Source organism: Xenopus laevis, chromosome 8S (genome assembly GCF_017654675.1).
Source record: "Xenopus laevis strain J_2021 chromosome 8S, Xenopus_laevis_v10.1, whole genome shotgun sequence".
Classification (NCBI taxonomy): domain Eukaryota; kingdom Metazoa; phylum Chordata; class Amphibia; order Anura; family Pipidae; genus Xenopus; species Xenopus laevis.
Genome location: NC_054386.1, coordinates 54,559,354 through 54,577,895, shown reverse-complemented (window position 1 = coordinate 54,577,895; position 18,542 = coordinate 54,559,354).

Below are 18,542 nucleotides of genomic sequence, written 5' to 3'. Positions count from 1 at the left end.
TAAGTAATTAGTGGTGAAGTCTGTGGTGAACCATTTTTGTTGCATACTTGGATAGCAGCATTGTTAAAAGGAACAGATATGTCCCCTTAATTTTCCATACCAGCCCCAAATTAGCCAAAAGGCTAGCCCAAATATAGCCCAATATGTGCAGGGACATACAGTAACTATAGAGGAAGCAGACCATGTATCAGCAGAGGGGCTCATGAGGTACAGGGGCCCATGATGCCCTAATTCATATACAATTTCTGTAAATATTGGTAGAACAGCCAGCATAACACAACAACCTATAGACCTTTTGGGGCTTGAAATAGGTATGTCACTGCAGAAATGGCAGAGCTGTCAAATTTTGAAAAGTACTTGCAGAAAAGACTTGTGGTGCGCATGAGCGTGGCTTCAAAAAATGCTATCAAAGGTAGAGACATCAAGTGTACAACCTATCCTAAAGCTGCAGATTCTGTGCTGCACTTTTGCATACTGGATTTTTGCCCCGAAATTGCCTGAAATCATGGAAAATTACCAGAAATCGTGAAAATGTTTAACAGTGACAGGGGCCCGGGGACAGAGCCCAACATTTGGTTAACTCCTGGAAAAATATGGTGGGGGTGACAGCTCTGAAATGGATTTAGAATATTTCATTAACCAACGACATGATATACATATGGTTGAGATGAAGTACAACTCTCAGCATTTCCAAGATTTCCTCAAAGTTTAAGGATCAACTGCAGAAACAAATGCAAGCCCCCACATCACATTACAAAGTAGAAATACAATAACATATCAGATACAACCAAGCAAGTTGCAGTGCAGACAGACTGGGAATTAAGGTGGTCATAGATGTTACAATTATGATCTTTCTTGGGACCATTGGTGTTGAATCATCAGATATACAGGTAAAAATAATAGAATTCTACCTGTATCTGACGATTCAAAAGTTCAACAGGCCGATGTTCAGGCACCAAATTTTCTGACCCGCCCAATGGAGGAGCCAACAATATCCTTGTCTTCTTCCGATATTGGTCAACTCATCTCCTGCCATACACACACCGAATATCATACAAAACTTTGTTTTGTACGATATTATCTGTGCGTCTATGGCCATCTTTAGAGGCTAGAACTTCAACAAAGAGGAGTAAAAAATGTGCTTCTTTCTACACAAGTTAGTCCCATTGCATGCTGGGTATTGTAGTCTAACATTAAACTTGGTAGTTGGCAAATTGTTAAACTTCATTACCCAACATGCATTGGGAGTGGTTGGCTAGGCACATTAGGGGAAGAAAAAACGTTGACGGGTTTCCAAAGTACAACCCAGCCAAAGCCCCAAAATAGTTCATATCTGTACCTTGGCTGGTTTGTACTGTACTGTCAAAACCCACCTGGGATTTAAATTAGCAGCCCAATTTGGTGAGAAAATATCCCCATAACGGGTTATAACCTTCTGTTCAGAGAACACGGGGAAGGATGAAGCAAGGGTTGAAATAATCATTGTTCTTTATTATTTATTTATTTATTATTGTCTTCAAATGCTGCAGTTTAAAGCTGAAGGAAAGGTAGAGGATTGCCAGTCTACGGGTAGCAGGTGAGCATCTAGCTAACAAATTGACACCCCCAGTGGTATTACTTTTCCTTCTCATGTAAATGCAACCCATGTAACTGCACGTGTCCAAACTTCCAAGAGATGAATTAGTGACATTGCAAATGTTTTGACATGGGGAATTGTTTATAGATATAAACAAGCACATCAACCTACAAAATTCTCAAAACGTCTCAATGGCTTATTTATATGGATCATAAAGAGACAAGCCTTATTCATTTTGTGACTCCACAGGATGCTTAATCATAAGCTTATGGTAGGCTAGGGTAGGGCTGAGTGCACCTAAACGCATAAGCTAATTAGTTCCATTTTGGTCTGCCTGACTGTATGTACAAGTATTCAGATGAGCATCTTAGCAGAGTTGCATTTAACTGCATATTTTATAAAGGCACATTTTATAATGTGTTGTACTGGTGTAAGCTCTAGTATCCAGAATGATCAGGACCTTAAGGGGCAGATTCACTAAGGGTCGAATTTCGAAGTAAAAAATACTTCGAAATTCGACCCTCGAATTGAAATCCTTCGACTTCGAATATCGAAGTCGAAGGATTTAGCGCTAAACGTTCGTTCGTTCGTTCGAACGATTCGAAGGATTTTAATCCAACGATCGAAGGAAAATCCTTCGATCAAAAAAAGGTTAGCAAACCTATGGGGACCTTCCCCATAGGCTAACATTGACTTCGGTAGGTTTTACCTGCCGAAGTAGGGGGTCGAAGTTTTTTTTAAAGGGAAAGTACTTTGACTATCGAATGGTCGAATAGTCGAACGATTTTTCGTTCGATTCGTTCGATTTCGTTCGTATTCGAACGAATTTAACCAATTCGATGGTCGAAGTACCAAAAAAATACTTCGAAATTCTAATTTTTTTCATTCGAATCCTTCACTCGAGCTTAGTGAATCGGCCCCTAAGTCTTTTAAACATTTATTAAACCCAATAAAATTGTATTGCCACCAATGTATTGATTATATATCAGTTAGGATCAAGTACAATATACTGTCTTATTATATAAGAGAAAAAGGAAATCAATTATATAAAATTTAAATATTTGCTTATATTGACATCTATGGAAGATGATCTTCCCGTTTTTTTGAGCATTCTGGATAATGTTTTTCTGTATAAGGCATCATATGCCTGTCTTTTCATGTATTTGGTGCATGTTCAGAATATATTAATCTAGAAAATGCACGTTGAACTCACAAAAAATGACTTATTTGTATTGCATATGCATATACAGTAAATGCAGTGTATGCATTTTGATTGATTCAGCATCCCTTTGAAAAGACACACACTGAAATGTGCCTGTGGAGGGCCCTACTGCAACTCATGGAAACTATTTATTCCACTTCTACCTTTATGTCAGAGGATAGTCAATTTGCAATTTATCCTAAAACCACACGCTATTCTCATATAGTAATGTTTCCTCTTACATTACCATATGTGCAGTGATTGTGGCTGTATTATTTAAGGGAAGTTCTATCACTAATATTAATACCTTAAGAAAAGACCTAAAGTATTAACAGTGTCCAATTTTACTTAAATTCTTTCCTTTTTTAAAATAAATAACATACTTTTTCCTATATAATTTATAAGTGCTAGTCCTGTATAAATGTGCATGTCAGGTTGTTAAAGGACCAGCAACTCCTAGCTTTCCTCCAGCAGCCCAATTGACATAGGTAATATGTTGTCAGCTCTACAAAATTCTGGAGTGCCACGGAGCTGATCTGAGCTCGAATTGCTTTACCCTTGATATTATGTATTTTTTTTTCTGTATCTAGATGTCCTTTGCCCAAATCCCCACTGTCATTTACCACTCACTGCTTTTTTTCAGATTAAAAAAAGGTAAGGGTAACATAAAAAAGGGGAAAAGTAACCGAAAATGGTTACACTATTTTGTAAGAATTAGAACAAATGAATTGTAATTTAAATAACTGTCAGGGAAACGTTGAATGCAGAAAGTGAAGGACATGTTAATCAAGCTGTGACATTTCACTTATGCTGTCTTGTACATCTGCCATTTATCTAAACATGATATGCCCATGGCCATTGCTAACAGTGCATGACTGCAATTCCTGATGCTAACTAAAGCCCAGGGTCACCTCTGTCCCTACCTGATTGTAATACTTAAATTAAACTGTGAGCAGTGGAATTCTTGCATATTAAAAGAAATCTCACTTACAATTAATACAATTAATATTCCAATACATTGTTGATGCTGGACAATGAATTTCTAAGTTGATGCCATTGGATGGTGAATAACCACAGCTGACTAGGCTATCACAATTTCAACATAACAGTTGGCCGGTTTGTATATCCTCTGAAGAAGTTTGGCTAAATGTAACCTTAAAAGGTATGTACAGCGATTAACTGGCCCCTGCATTGTTTAAACATCAAATTCAGACTGATCCCTCTTCTGTCCACAGCAGAAGTGCACGTGAGAATACTTATTTAAACTAGCAGCATCACACTGAATACAGAAAATGTATTATTATTGTAAATCTATTTTTTTTACCATTTAAGCCCTGTGTGACAGGCTGAAGTTAATTAATTTTTTCAAGAAGTTTCAGGCAATTTCACGAATTCAACAAAAATATCAAAGCTCTGTGATTTTCTCAATTTTGTATAAATGTGGTTATTATTCTTTTTTCTTTGATTCGGAATAAAAAGGTTCATTTTTCTGCCTTTTCAGTACGTGTTAATATTATGTAGCCATGAGTGTAGCCCTTTTTTCAAATCATATTACAGTGCCTCAATGGCAAGTGTAATGCAGTACAAATTGAAAACCCTTTCGGGCAACAATTTGGTTATTATAGACTTGAAAATAATATCTTTCGGTATCTGTGCTGACATTTCATCTTACCATTCCAATTAAGGAGGCAACAAAAGAATGACATGTGGATTACAATTCCAGCAAGTGTTAATCATATATTTTTGGTATGTATTGACATTCCCCCCCCCACACTATTAAATGTATATAAAAATATAACATTTTTGTGTACCATGTCCTATTTCTTTTCATTTACTGGGAGATCAAAAATTCAACTCAAAAGGGCCAGCAAATGAATTTCAAGTCTGATTTAAAAGCAAAAAAGTTTTTTTAACTATCTGACCTAAAGTACGTTTTTGTACAATCATTGTTTTCAGAGGCAATTTATGCAAGTGGAAGTCTGCTGAAAGCTCTGGAATGAAATCAAAGATATAAGCCTACCATACAGCACGAGAATTAAGCCATTCATTATACAGCTCTTTAATCTGTGAGACAAATGTAAATTTAGAGAAGTAAAACATTATAGAAAGCAGTTATCTAATTTATGATGTAATGTATTTAAAGAATATAATTTCTTAAAGCAATAGGGTAAAGTGCTCAAAGGTCAAATTACGAATTCACACAAATTCTTTTTTAATTTGAATATACTCACAATTCGACTGGCAGGTTATTTAAGAAATAATTAGAATGTCTTCTAAATTGTTCTGACCTGAAAATTCTAATCATATTCGATTCGTATTCGATTTGTACGAATTGTGTTTTTCTCCCTAAAAAAAAAACCTTGAATGTCAGGAAGGCTATTAACATCTCCAAATGGCTCAACTGACCTCTGTCATTGACTTGTAAATGAACTCGGCAGGTTTTAGGTGTATCCATATTTAATGTGTGGTAAATCTCACATTTGAGATTACATTGGAATAGGGGGATTTAAATTTAGAATTTTGACACTCAAATTCAAATTTACTATTCGACCCATGATAAATCTGCCCCTAAATCTAAGCCTGGTACCAATGAATTTCCAAGATTGTATCAGAACTAGATTGCAGTGGCTGCGCTACTTAGCAACCTACATGTGGAAATGTTACTACATACTGTATACCTGCTGTTAAGGTTGAATTTTTATTGTACCTCAGCTCCAAAACTAGTCTCCCACCATGAGCTGATAAGTGGTAGTCATTAGCTCAGTGTTGGGGAGGTGGGCCCTATCCATGCCCTTGCAATAACCTTTCTGACATAAAATAATAGGGTATGCTATATATTTCTGTCTTGATATGATGGAATGAATGCAGACTTGGGGTATTAGGATAAAAAGTAAGGCAACTAAGGTGTGGGCCACTAAACTGGACCAGAATTGTACTACAAAGTCAAATGGAGGAATATTGCTCTTGTAACGCCTGGCCTCTGGCTCTCATTCCATTGACCCCTGGTAAATAGGTCTGATGTAAATTTGATGTGATAATTTTTCTCATTTTTGATCAATACTCAAATAAACCACTTATTCTATGTTGTACAGTCAATATGTGTATGGGTCGCTGCAGCAAAGACCTGAATGCTAAAAAAGATATACACAGAAGTAAAAAGGTAGGTGACATAGTGGGCACTGCAGTATAACTAAAAGGCAGTTCTAAATATTGATAGCAAGTTTCCAAGAAATGGTTTATTTTTAGTTGCTGGATAAACAGATGAAACCTTGAAATATAAATATATAAAATATATGTAGGGGATAAGAGGAATCCTTCCCCAGTTTTTTTGCCTGTGACATCATCCTGCCCAGTTACAGACTGGAGAGTGATCCGATTGGCTGGGCACCCCACTGCATCCTTGGGAGAGAGGGTGTACCTGACTTTGGAGCCAAATGTACGGGGTCTCCCAGAGAGCTGAACAGAGCCAGCAAGAGTAGCTGTAAGACTGTCAAGTACAGAGAAGCTGTTAAATCTGTGGTATCTGTGGAGGTACAGATTGAGCCCAGCCTGTCCCCTGCCAAGCTGCTAGAAACTCAGAAGGAGAAAGGTGCCACTGTAGAGATTGATCCTGTTGCAAAGCTGCATATGAGAGCCCCCCGGTGAGTGAGCCCCCCAAGGGAGGATACTGGCAAGGATACAAGCGTGGGGCCCCAAAGTGAAGACAAGACTTGTGTATTTACCTGCTACGTGGGAGCTGCTGCTAAATTCCAAAAGGAGAGGTACTTTTGGGAAATGGTAGCATTACCTGGGGAGTAAGAGCTCTAGGGAAGGGACATTTCATTTGAACTATGTGGCTAATAACCTCTTCTGGAGGATTGGGACTTTGATATTAAAAAGGACTGTGTACCTAATAGTGATTTAGGTAGTGTCCCACGTGTCCACAGTGTAGGAGTGCATGGTGTATAAGTTTGCCCAATTTTACTGCATTTTATATAAAGTTTATATTTGTTTAATTTGCAAACTGTGTGTTTTATTATTCCTAGTGGAATATCCCTAAGGTGTGTTCCCTAGGTGGAGGCACTGTGCTGTAATTAAAAGTTCCCAGTACTTTTTATACGCAAAAGGGACTCAGGGCCTCTGGATTGCCAAGGGTAAATTGCTATTTAAAGAGACAGTAACCAAATTAGGATTATATATATATTTGCACTTGACATCTGTTCTAGGTGGGGAAAAAAATGTAAATTCTGTTTGCACATTAAATACACCACTCTTGTTCAGCTTTATAAATATAACCATGCACAGGGCAAATATATTCACTGTGCAAATAATTCTGCTCTGTGAGAAGTTCATAAATGAGCCCCACCACCTCTATTCTGGCCTTGATTTAATTGATCACTATCTACCGCAAAAGCAATTTAAACATCCTCTCCCCAAAAAGCCTATAGTTTAGTGGGTTCTTAGGACCCCCTGCTACAAGTGCAGTCAAGGGGACCCCTAAGGGAACAAAATCCATCATATTATATTTACCACCCCAAATTCTTATGTGTATTATTTTTCTAGGTCAGTGGTCTCAAACTGTGGAGCCCCCCCCAGGGGAGCCTACAGTAGTGGCAGGGGGATTGTAGCCTGAACATCAGTAAAGGTAAGATTTGAGATGACTGCCTGTTTGCTCTCCTAGATATACCTGAAAGCCTTGCTTGAAGGTCAATTAAACTGACATTTTGGGTTGATCACTAATTTGTAGTTCTATACATTACTGAAATTATGGTTGATACACCAACATTTTATGAACAAAGGGGGGAACAGTTGCAGCTCCAAGGGTGGTTGAACTGAAAAAGTGAAGACTATAGGGATATCACTGGTACCTGCACAAAATTAAAAGCATGGCTATTTCTAGTCTTCTTAAAAGCAGACACATTTACTATATTTTAATTTAATTGTAAATTCAAACACTGGTAAAGACATGGCCCATTTAATCCACTAAGTTTATGTCTTATGTGCCACAAAGTTGGAAATTTGCTTATCAGCCCCAATGCACCGATTCCCTCTATAGTAAATAATTCTCCTACATTTATCAAGCAGTAATAAAACATTCCAGCCATGAGATGAACTCTGATTTCCGGTGTTCCCAGTAATTGAATTGTCTTCAAAAGAACTTCACTTGATGAATAAGCTACAGAGAATACCATCGAATTGGAGACGTTTTCCTGACTTGAATATTTGTTTCATTGCAAGTAGAAAACCAGGCACAATAAATCTGTGTAATTCTGATAATTGCAATACTATTGTATCAGATGCTGAACAGACTATGTAACAGACAATATGGATTATATATCTTATTTCAATGTCTTGGCCCTTCATTTGACTTATTTTCTTCCTTGGTTCATGGACTGGAAACTGTAGATCACTAGATGCATAACAAAACTTTGTTTTATATGGCAGTCTAATTTTTTTTTTTTGGATTAGTGTTTGCAGAGCGAGATGTTTCTGATACCAAAAGAAACATTTCTGCAAATTTTAGTTCTTTATTTATTATAGCCTACACACAACTCTGGCTCAATTACCCTTCTTAAATTGCTATCCCTTCTATATTAGTATTTAAAATATTAATCTAATATATAATTACTGTTGTTAGAAAGGTGTATGGCATTCTAACCAGAAATCTAAAGAGGAAAATGCACTGGGAACTGGGGCTGATTTATGTACAAAGGTGCTATACTGCGCAAATGTAGTCTCCAATGTGTGTCTGTCAGGGCCCGAAGGCGTAGTTTGCAGTGCGGACCAAGGAGGAAGCAATGTATAAATAACACAGTTCGTGGTACCGAAGGGTTAGGCAGAAGAGTTGTCAATCCAGACGAGGGTCAGTTCAGGCGGCAAGGTTTCAAGGATTCAGGCAATAGGTCAAAGGTCAAGAATTCAGTCAATAAACACACCCAGTAACACAATGTAGTAGAACTGAGTGCCCTTAAATAGGCGAGTTTTCGCACCAAATGTGCCTGATGATGTCATGCGCCGAAATTGCATATTGATGCTGCACGTTTTGACGCCAGCGTCAATACGCTGCGTCCGAATAGTATTGTATGCATCATTACGCTGCGTAGGAAGTCACGCTGTCGTCCACGTGGTCTCCCCTGGGCGCCACCATCTTGGATGCGACACAGATGGAAAGGACGAGTGCGGCTCCTTACAATACCCCCTCCTCCACGTTGGGCGGACATTTTCTGTGGAACCTCTGAACAAGAAGTGGAGCGTGGATGTTGGAATGTTTAACCCAGGAGCATTCTTCAGGTCCGAATCCTCTCCATTCCACTAAATACTGCAGGGAACCTCTGAACACCTGGGAATCCAAGATCTTTTCAACTTCTAACTCCTGATGACCGTCAACAGATAAAGGAGCAGGAAGCGATGAAGCATAACCAATCATAGCCGGCTTAAGATGGGCACATGAAAAACATTCGGGATCTTCATCTCTGAGGACAGCTGAAGATGAATAGCCACAAGATTGATGAGTTTGATTATGGGAAAAGGTCCAACGAATTTGGGACCTAACTTATGGATGATGGAACCTTGAGGTGAATCTTTTTTTGTAGAAAGCCATACTTTATCACCAAGAGCATATTGAGGAGAAGGTGAATGCCTCTTATCGACGAAGGTTTTCTGAGTTATGGAACTCTTCTCCAGATTGACCTTCATAGCTTGCCAAATGGCGGACATACGGGATACTTGATCATTGGCAGCTGGTACATTGGAGAGGAGAAAATCCTGTGGAAATGCCGAAGGATGCTGCCCATATACACAAAGAAAGGAGATCTGTCAGAAGAGGCATGAAGATAATTATTGTAAGCAAACTCGGTCCAAGGAAGTAGATCAGCCCAGTCATCTTGGCACAGAGAAATATGGCATCTTAGGAACTGTTCAAGAACTTGATTGACACGTTCTGTGGATTGGACTGCGGGTGATAAGCTGAAGAAAAATGTAATGAGATGTTGAGGGATTTGCATAATGATCTCCAGAACTTAGAAATGAATAGAGAGCCTCTGTCTGAAACTATTTCAACAGGAAAACCATGAAGACAAAAAATGTGTTGAATGAATAACTTAGAAAGTTCCATTGCAGGGGTAACTTATGGAGAGGGATGAAATGACCCATTTTACTGAACCTGTCAATCACTACCCAGATGACCGTGTAACCAAGACATTTCTACACTAAAGTCACGGGACAAAGGAAGTTCTACAATAAAGTCCATGGCTAAATGTGTCCAAGGTCGAGAGGGAATGGGTAGTGATAATAGTAATCCATTGGGGGAGGTATGACAGGATTTAGAGGCGGCACAAATGAAACAAGAAGAAACAAAGTCTTTGACATCCTTCCATAGGGAAGGCCACCAAACAAGACAGGAGAGCAACTCAATCGTCTTCCCGATACCAGGATGACCAGCCTGCTTGGAACTGTGTGACCGACAAAGCATAGTCGATCTGGGGGTAGGAAGGCCACACCAAGATGTGTATCAGCAGGTGCCAAAGACTGCGCCAACAGGATTTGTGATGCCACAGAAGGGAATAAAGCAGCAACAATCTTTGCAGATGGGACAATTGATTCATCATCCTTCAAACACGTAAACAATTTTGTTGGCAGTATGGGCTCCAATGGGAAATCTGGCTTCCAGACCAATCGATGATGGGATTGTGGAGTTGGAGCCAGGGCAACCCCAGGACTACAGGTGTGGAAGGGTAATTAATAATAAGAAAATAAAGTCTTTCAATATGCAGTGCCCCAATCATAACAAAAAGTTCCGGTGTGGCATGTGAGATTTAGGTCATGGATAACGGTATGTCATCTATCGCCAATACACGAAGAGAAGTCAGCAGGGGGTGCAGATGGATATCGTGCAGGGTAGCAAACGTCTGGTCCATGAAGTTTCCTGCAGCACCGGAATCCAGAAATGCTTGCGTCGTGATTTGCTTAGCGGTGACACGAAGCTGCACAGGAAGCATAAAACGATTAGAGGATTGATGAGGAAAAGGATCAATTCCGCCCAGGCGAGTCTCCCCAAACTTACCTAGGCAAGCTTTCCCTGCTTCACCGGACAATTAAAGACTATGTGAGCCTTGCCTCCGCAGTAAAGGCATAAGTCAGCAGTGCGTCTGCGTAACTTCTTCTTCGGACAAGCGGGCTCCACCAATCTGCATGGGTTCCTCAGAAGAAGAAGTCAAAGTGGAAACAGGTGGAGTAGGGAGGAGCTGTCTCTGGTATAGAAAGGCCAGTAGAGACTGAAAAATTAGATCTTCCAATAGCTCCGGGAGGTCACGGGATGCCAGATCGTCCTTAAGACAAGTAGAAAGCTCCTGATAGAAAGCCGCATGATAGGCTTCGTTATTCCAGTTCATCTCAGCCGCTAAAGTACGGAAGTCTATGGCATATTCACTGACACTGCGACTCCCTTGGCGAATTTGCAGCAGACGAGAGGCAGCGGTGGTGACCCAGCCAGGTGCATCCTTGCGGAAGGACTGGCGAAACTAATCAATGTCATGGGTAAATGGAGAATTCTTCTCCCACAAGGGGGATGCCCACTCCAAAGCTTTCTCTTGAAGACAAGTCATCACGAACCCCACTTCGTGGTACAGTATTGCGAAGGTTGGAGCTCGAATTGCCTTAAATAGGCGAGTTTTCGGGTGCCTGATGACGTCATGTGCCGAAATTACGTATAGACGCTGCATGTTTTGACGCCAGCGTCAAAATGCTGCATCTGAATAGTCGCGCCAGCGTCATTATGATGCATTGGAAGTCACGCTGGCGTCTGACGTCCACGTGGTCTCCCCTGGGTGCCGCCATCTTGAAAACGACGGAGACGGTAAGGACGAGTGCGGCTCCTTACAGTGTCCCAGGGCCAAGATAGGAAAACCATCGGTTAGCAACACTATTAAATGATGCGTTTTGAAAAAAACATGTTTCCCATGACAGTATCACTTTAATCATCAGCACAAGTAATGAGCCACATATCTCTGCTCAGCTTTCATGACTACATAAGCAATTTTCAATAAAAGGTATACAACTAAAGCATTATATATAGGCTTCTTTATCAAAGTTATGTCTATGGAAGGTGGGAAGACCTGAAAAACACATCAGCATTCTGGAGCCAATGGCTTCTGAGCAAAAGTGAAGAGTTGTTGCTAAGACCTTGGCCCAAGGATCATAGCTACTTTGCCACACAACATTTGACACCTAGGGGCTGATTCACTATGGGTCGAATATCGAGGGTTAATTAACCCTCGATATTCGACTAGGAATTGAAATCCTTCGACTTCGAATATCGAAGTCGAAGGATTTAGCGCAAATTCTGCGATCGTACGATCGAAGGATTATTCCTTCGATCAAACGATTGAATCCTTCGAATCGAACGATTCGAAGGATTTAAATCCAACGATCGAAGGAATATCCTTCGATCAAAAAAACTTAGGCAAGCCTATGGGGACCTTCCCCATAGGCTAACATTGACTTCGGTAGCTTTTATCTGCCGAACTAGGGGGTCGAAGTTTTTTTTAAAGAGACAGTACTTCGACTATCGAATGGTCGAATAGTCGAACGATTTTTACTTCGAATCCTTTGATTCGAAGTCGTAGGTCGAAGTAGCCCATTCGATGGTCGAAGTAGCCCAAAAAATACTTCGAAATTTGAAGTTTTTTTACTTCGAATCCTTCACTCGAATTTAGTGAATCGGCCCCATAGTTTGTTAATGGTTCATCTAATGTAGTGCCACCTAAAGAAAATATTAAAGCAAAACAAGAGACTATAAATTGTGAATAGGGAAGAAGGACAAGGAAACTTATCTAGTGAAACAGTAAGATGCATTCTTATTTAGAGGCTGATTTATTCATTTTGAATGAATTTTTACCAGGTTTGAGTTTTTTGTGCATAAATCCCAATTATACTTCAAATCATGCATTTATTAAGATAAAAAAATACACTTGAAAAAATGGAATATAAAACTTTGACATCCAAAAGCTGGTGAGGTCATGTAGAAGTCAAATGGATCTGCCCTAGGCACAATTTAAAACTTTTATTCAATTTGAGGTTGTCAAGTTATATTGAGCTTCTAAACTCACAACTTTGAGGTATTCTAGTTTCTTCTACAATTTTAATAATTTAAGTTTTTAATATTTGGATCTATTATTTAATATATAATCAAACATTTGAGTTTTATTTTACATTTGTATTGAAGTAGAAAAACCTCGAAATTTTGATAACTAGGCCTCGTAATGACTTAAACACATTTAAAAGACAAGGAAAGCCTTCTTTTCTATAACTCATCTGATTTGTCACCCCTTTATATAAAGACAAAATGCATATGAAACATCTGAATGCCCTAAGTATATTTGTTCAGTTTCTCCTTTCGCAGCTGCCATCTTTTTTTCACCGACATCATAAAGATAGATTTAGAGGAAGTGTTCATATGCAACAGATGAGAAAACAACAGCCCACGAGCAGCAGCATGCAAGAGGAGGCTGGAGGCAAGGCAAAGTGAAAGAAGAACAGCCACTGCATGGGCGCACAGGTAACCAGTGGCGTAACTACCGGGGGAGCAGGGGGTGCAATTGGGCCAGGGCCCGCACCCCCGCAGGGCCCCCTGGCAGTTACGTGCCCACTGGAGTCAGCTGCAGCTGCACGGACGAGGGTGGGGGGCGGGGCCCCCCACCTAGTTCCGTCACTGCAGGTAACCATAGTAACCGATATAAACATTTTCACATAGGAGAAAGCGCTGGCACTAAGAACATGATCTGCACATGTGTCACTTCCAAAGATTAACTACAGCTTTGCATAAGCCTTTGGTACTACTGAAGGACTAAGAAGCTGAATAAATTGGGAGCACTCATAGACACAATTGAGGTATAGACATATTATTGTGTTTCGCCTTTCCTTGTCTTTTAACACTAAGCTCTTTATTGCAACTGTACATTGTATTTATTATATTTTTAAATGACCCCCTGTTTGTTCTATTAGAGTATTTTGTATTTATTTTTTATATGACCCCCTGTGTTCTACTGTATTAGTTTATGGTTCTTCTGTACAGTGCCATGTGCATAAGTAGCAATATATAAATGAAAATGTACATACATATAATGGGGACTGTGTTACAAACAATGCATTCCCTGCATTTTTAGGTTATTTTTACTCTGTACAACCAAAGTGCCATGTCCATGCAGGTTCAATTTTAGTCATAATGGAACTATATTTTGCTGAAAATGGGTTTTTGTTTGTAATTACATTAACAATTAGTTGGTATTTCTGCCTGTAATGTGAAATCAAAATTAAGAATGCTTGACCTACCTTTACTTTTGGTTAGGTAAATTTCTTTTAAGTATATGGAGACACAAACTATTTGCTGACTGAACAAAGCAACAAATCAATACCTAGCAAATTCTTACTAATGGCATTGCCATTTCCTGAAGATGTCTACGGGCAGCAAAAGCATATGTCAGAGAGCAGCATTTTCACTCCTAGTTGCAATAATACAAAACACTTTATGAACTGTTAATCTATAATAATGCCTCCTTTAAATAGTGTTACTTGTACAGGTTCATATCATTTATAGTTATATCTTTCATTAAACATTCTACATTTTGTTTAATATTAACATGAACTAGTAACAAATAACCTACGTTCTTTGATATACACATTGCTGAGCTTTTTTTTTTTCTTTTACAAATAAATAAGCAACAACAATGCCAGGCCAAGCCAGCCAACAGCATTAAAGCAAAGAGTAGAAGGGACCAACTTGCGATAAGAAGAACAATTAATAAATTAAATTAAAGGGGAACCACAGGGGGTCACCACTTTGTAACTATGTTAAACATCTTTGCAAGACCAAGATTATGCAAATGCTCAGTGTGTTCAGGGCTGCATGGGGATTGTCATGAATTATCAAAACAGCACAAGTCAAATTAAATCCGTCAGAAGCCGATACAGCAAGATTAATAATCAGAATATGCAGACTGCACTAGGTCCTGTGTTGTCTTGTAATGTAATGTGGATTTTATAGTTTTTCAATTGTGTAATACATATTTTCTCCAACTCTGCAGAACCAGTGGCTGAAGCAAAATAATCCTTCAATGACAATCCCAGTTCATCTGGCTCCATGATCTTTATCCCTGCCACTGGAGTTAGAAACATTAAAGGGGATGTAAAGGCAAAAATAAAATCCAATACGAATCTCTACAGACTGCTCTACAGGGAAGCAAACAAAGCTGCTTAAGTTCTGCATGGCTGGGAAGTAAGGTGGGAGGTTGCCTCCTGCTGTTCAAAAGTATGATAGTTTCCCTGCAGAGCAGTTAGGGACTGTCTGAAGTTTCCTATACACAGTAATCAGAGCAAGTAAAATGAAGGGGGATTTCACTACATGCAGTTAGGTTTTTTATAAAAATGGTACACATTGTTTATTTAAAGTATATTGGAGATACCCTTTAAGATTGAGTTAAATTATGAAGATCTTTACTGTCCCAGAGTTTTATGTGAGTATATATATATATATATATATATATATATATATATATATATATATATATATATATATATATATATATATATATATATATATATATATATATATATATATCATTGTTTTCTGCATTATTTGCTGTAACTGCTTCCATGCAAGGATAGAACAAGGATAGCTTTGTGACTTTTGCTTTGGCAGCTTTGACAAATGTATACAAAACTAGCCTGATAACTTTTTAGCTTTGCCTTGAGACATGTTGGCCTCACTGGAAGATATGTGAAGCTATTTTGCTATGATAACGCATTGTAACCTGTCTCCCCCCTGATCTGTGCACAACCCTCATGTACAGCAATAAAGTGAAGAAAGCCTTGTACCACACTTGTGTGTATGTGTGCGATCCTTTGTTGCTGAAATCTCGGATCCTTCCTGGGGTACTCCATGGGCGTGCTCAAGTGGTTACCAGTAGACAAGCGGTCAGGAATCCCTACAGTTTTGGTGCCAGAAGTGGGGTGCCTCATCACCCGGTTGAGTATATTTCCTTGTTGAAAGTCTCACCGAGTGCTGTGGTACCACCATATCAGCTGCAGACTGACTACTGGGCAGTCTCATAGGGTGTGCCACATTCTGGTCGTGGACCAGTGGTTTTTAGAGTTGGATCCCAAACCGAGGGGCAAGCCAGGGGTTAGAGTCCCTTGGTTGGCATAGTGCCCACCTCAGGTAGTCTCACAGGGTGTGCCACATTCTGGTTGCAGACCAGTGGTTTTTTGGGGTTGGACTCCAAACCGAGGGGCAAGAAGGGGGTTAGAGTCTACTGACAATTGCTACGTGAAGGCTGTGATTCAAGCAACAGAATTTCCCAAAGCCGGCAGGTAAGCCACTTGTTGCTTACCAACTGGGAACTTCTTTTGCTGGTGTTCACATGTCACAAGCATTGTTCGAAGTGATTACAAACTATATATGTATTTATACTGTTATGTATATGTATGTTTTGTTGTTTTGTAGTATACTCTAAATGTTGAGTGTTAAATGTTGGTATAGCTGTGTTACTGATTAAGTCTACTTCTAACTGTCTTGTGACCACGATTGTGGATTGCCACTTTCTCTCCTAATTTCAGTCATTTTACATGAGACATAAACTCTGGATTCAATCAACCTTTCCTAATCAGATTTATGAGTCCGGGAAGTAGGTAATTAGCCTGGAACACGGAGTAACAGAATTTAGAAAACACCTAAGCAGTATTCACTAGGAAGAACTGCAAGTCTCATCCAACACTACACTACTTGATAAGATAGAAAGCTGCTATCCTACTATCATTCGTCTTTATTTTCCTCTGATAAAGGGTAACAAATTAATGTATGTTTAAGTTAAGATTGTTTGGGGAATGTGTTAGGTAAAGAGGTAGAGGTAAAGAAAGTAGAGTCAGAAAAGATATTGCTGTAAGGAGATAACGCCAAGTCGTTTGAGCAAGGCTCCAGCAGGTGGTTGGGGGGATATTGTCAGCACACATGAGAAATAGTTAAAGAAAACAGGATTTGAAAAGTTAGGTGAACATATGTTTAACTAAAAGTAGAAAGAATCAAAGAAACCTGATAGAATAGAATGTTTTATAGGGGTTCGTATAGATATGAAAATTAAGGGAAGCTTCCCACTTCCTGATAGATAATGTGAATAGGCTCAGGTTGCTGCATGGGCAGCTTTACCTAAGAGATCGCTTAAGGTATTTGTGTTTTGTCCTAACAATGTGTCCAGTATGAATGTGTGTATGCGTGGGAACTAGAGGGCACAAGATCTGCAAATTGTTTAGGCAAGTGACTGGCCACTGCTTGTTTTTATGCTATTTGTAACATTAGTAATGAACACAATAAAAAGAGAAAAAAGAAAAGAAAAACCCCTCTTCTGACTGATAATTCGATGGTTCACTTCTAAAATTCAAATACATCCACTTGCTGATACTTGTAATTAATTGTGCAAAATTAATAAACAATTTGTGATTAGCTCAATTGCTTGGAATAAATAAATTATCTGATTAAAATTGTTAAATTACATTAAAGTGCTACTTCCGTGCTAATTCATTAAATAGTTATAAAGGACAGACTTAATCAATATATTTCTGCCATTATTTAATTCTTTTACAATTGATTACTTAAAGTGCATTGGTGTTAAATAAATTAATTTGAATATTTAAAGTGCAAGTGCATTAGTCCATCCAGGGACTTTGTAAACTGTGAAAATTAATTATTGAACCAATTAATTAGCGATAAAAAGAATTAACCAGCAACTGAATCCGATTTAAAAGCAGGAAAAAGGATATAAGAGAAGGTGGCGTTGTCCCAAAACTTACTACCTATTATTTTTCTATCCCTGGGACACCACAAAGCAAAGAAAGGCAGGAAAACCAGGACTGTGGTCTCGATATTAACTCTAACCCTATCCTTGTTGAGAGCTATCTACACCTCACAAAACCACAAATCCTGGCTCCCTTGAGAATCCCAGTGCGGGACACAATAGGCAGGGAAGGAACAAGAGTGGGATTTGAGCGCCGATTAGTAATGAACACCACACGTAAAAAAACAAAAAACAAATCTGTGCTATGAAATTGAATACATGGGACTTAAAAGTCACAGACTTGGTTAAATGTATGGATGCCAAAGCAGAAACTGATAAGAGAAATTTCTCTCTGTTTTACAGCCCACTCACCCCCTCCACTCAATTCGGCCTTTCTCAAATTCTTTCTGAAATTCCTTTTAAATATACTGGTTTAGAAAATGATTTTTCAGTTGTCATGTCTGCTAATGTTATGTCTGCTAATGTTAGCATAATGTGATGATACAAGGTATATCAGATGCTAATTTTTTTATTATTATTTTTTTCTCATAGGAAGTGACATTATTTGATTAAAAGCATTGTGTAAAAATGCAAGGGAAAAATGAAGCGCGGCATTGGGTTAAGTATTGTCGCAAGTAGTAGATATCTGGCATTGTGAATAGTTTATAAATTTTTTTTGCAGAAAGCAAAAAGCTACTAAACGTTATCTTAGCTAAGCAATTAAGGCAGCATACATGTAAATATATAGCAGTAAATACTTTTGTTTCAGAAACTGTGGCAATTTTGTCTATATGGATACAGAAAATAAGGAGAAAATATTGTTTGTAGTTTCACTGATAAAGAGAGCATTTGTATGTGATGTGCATTAGAGGACAAAGTAACGATTAAGTTAATTTTGAGGTAATTGTCTTATGTTAAGAAATAAAAGTTCAGATAAAGTTGCTGTGTTCAACTTGCAAATAAT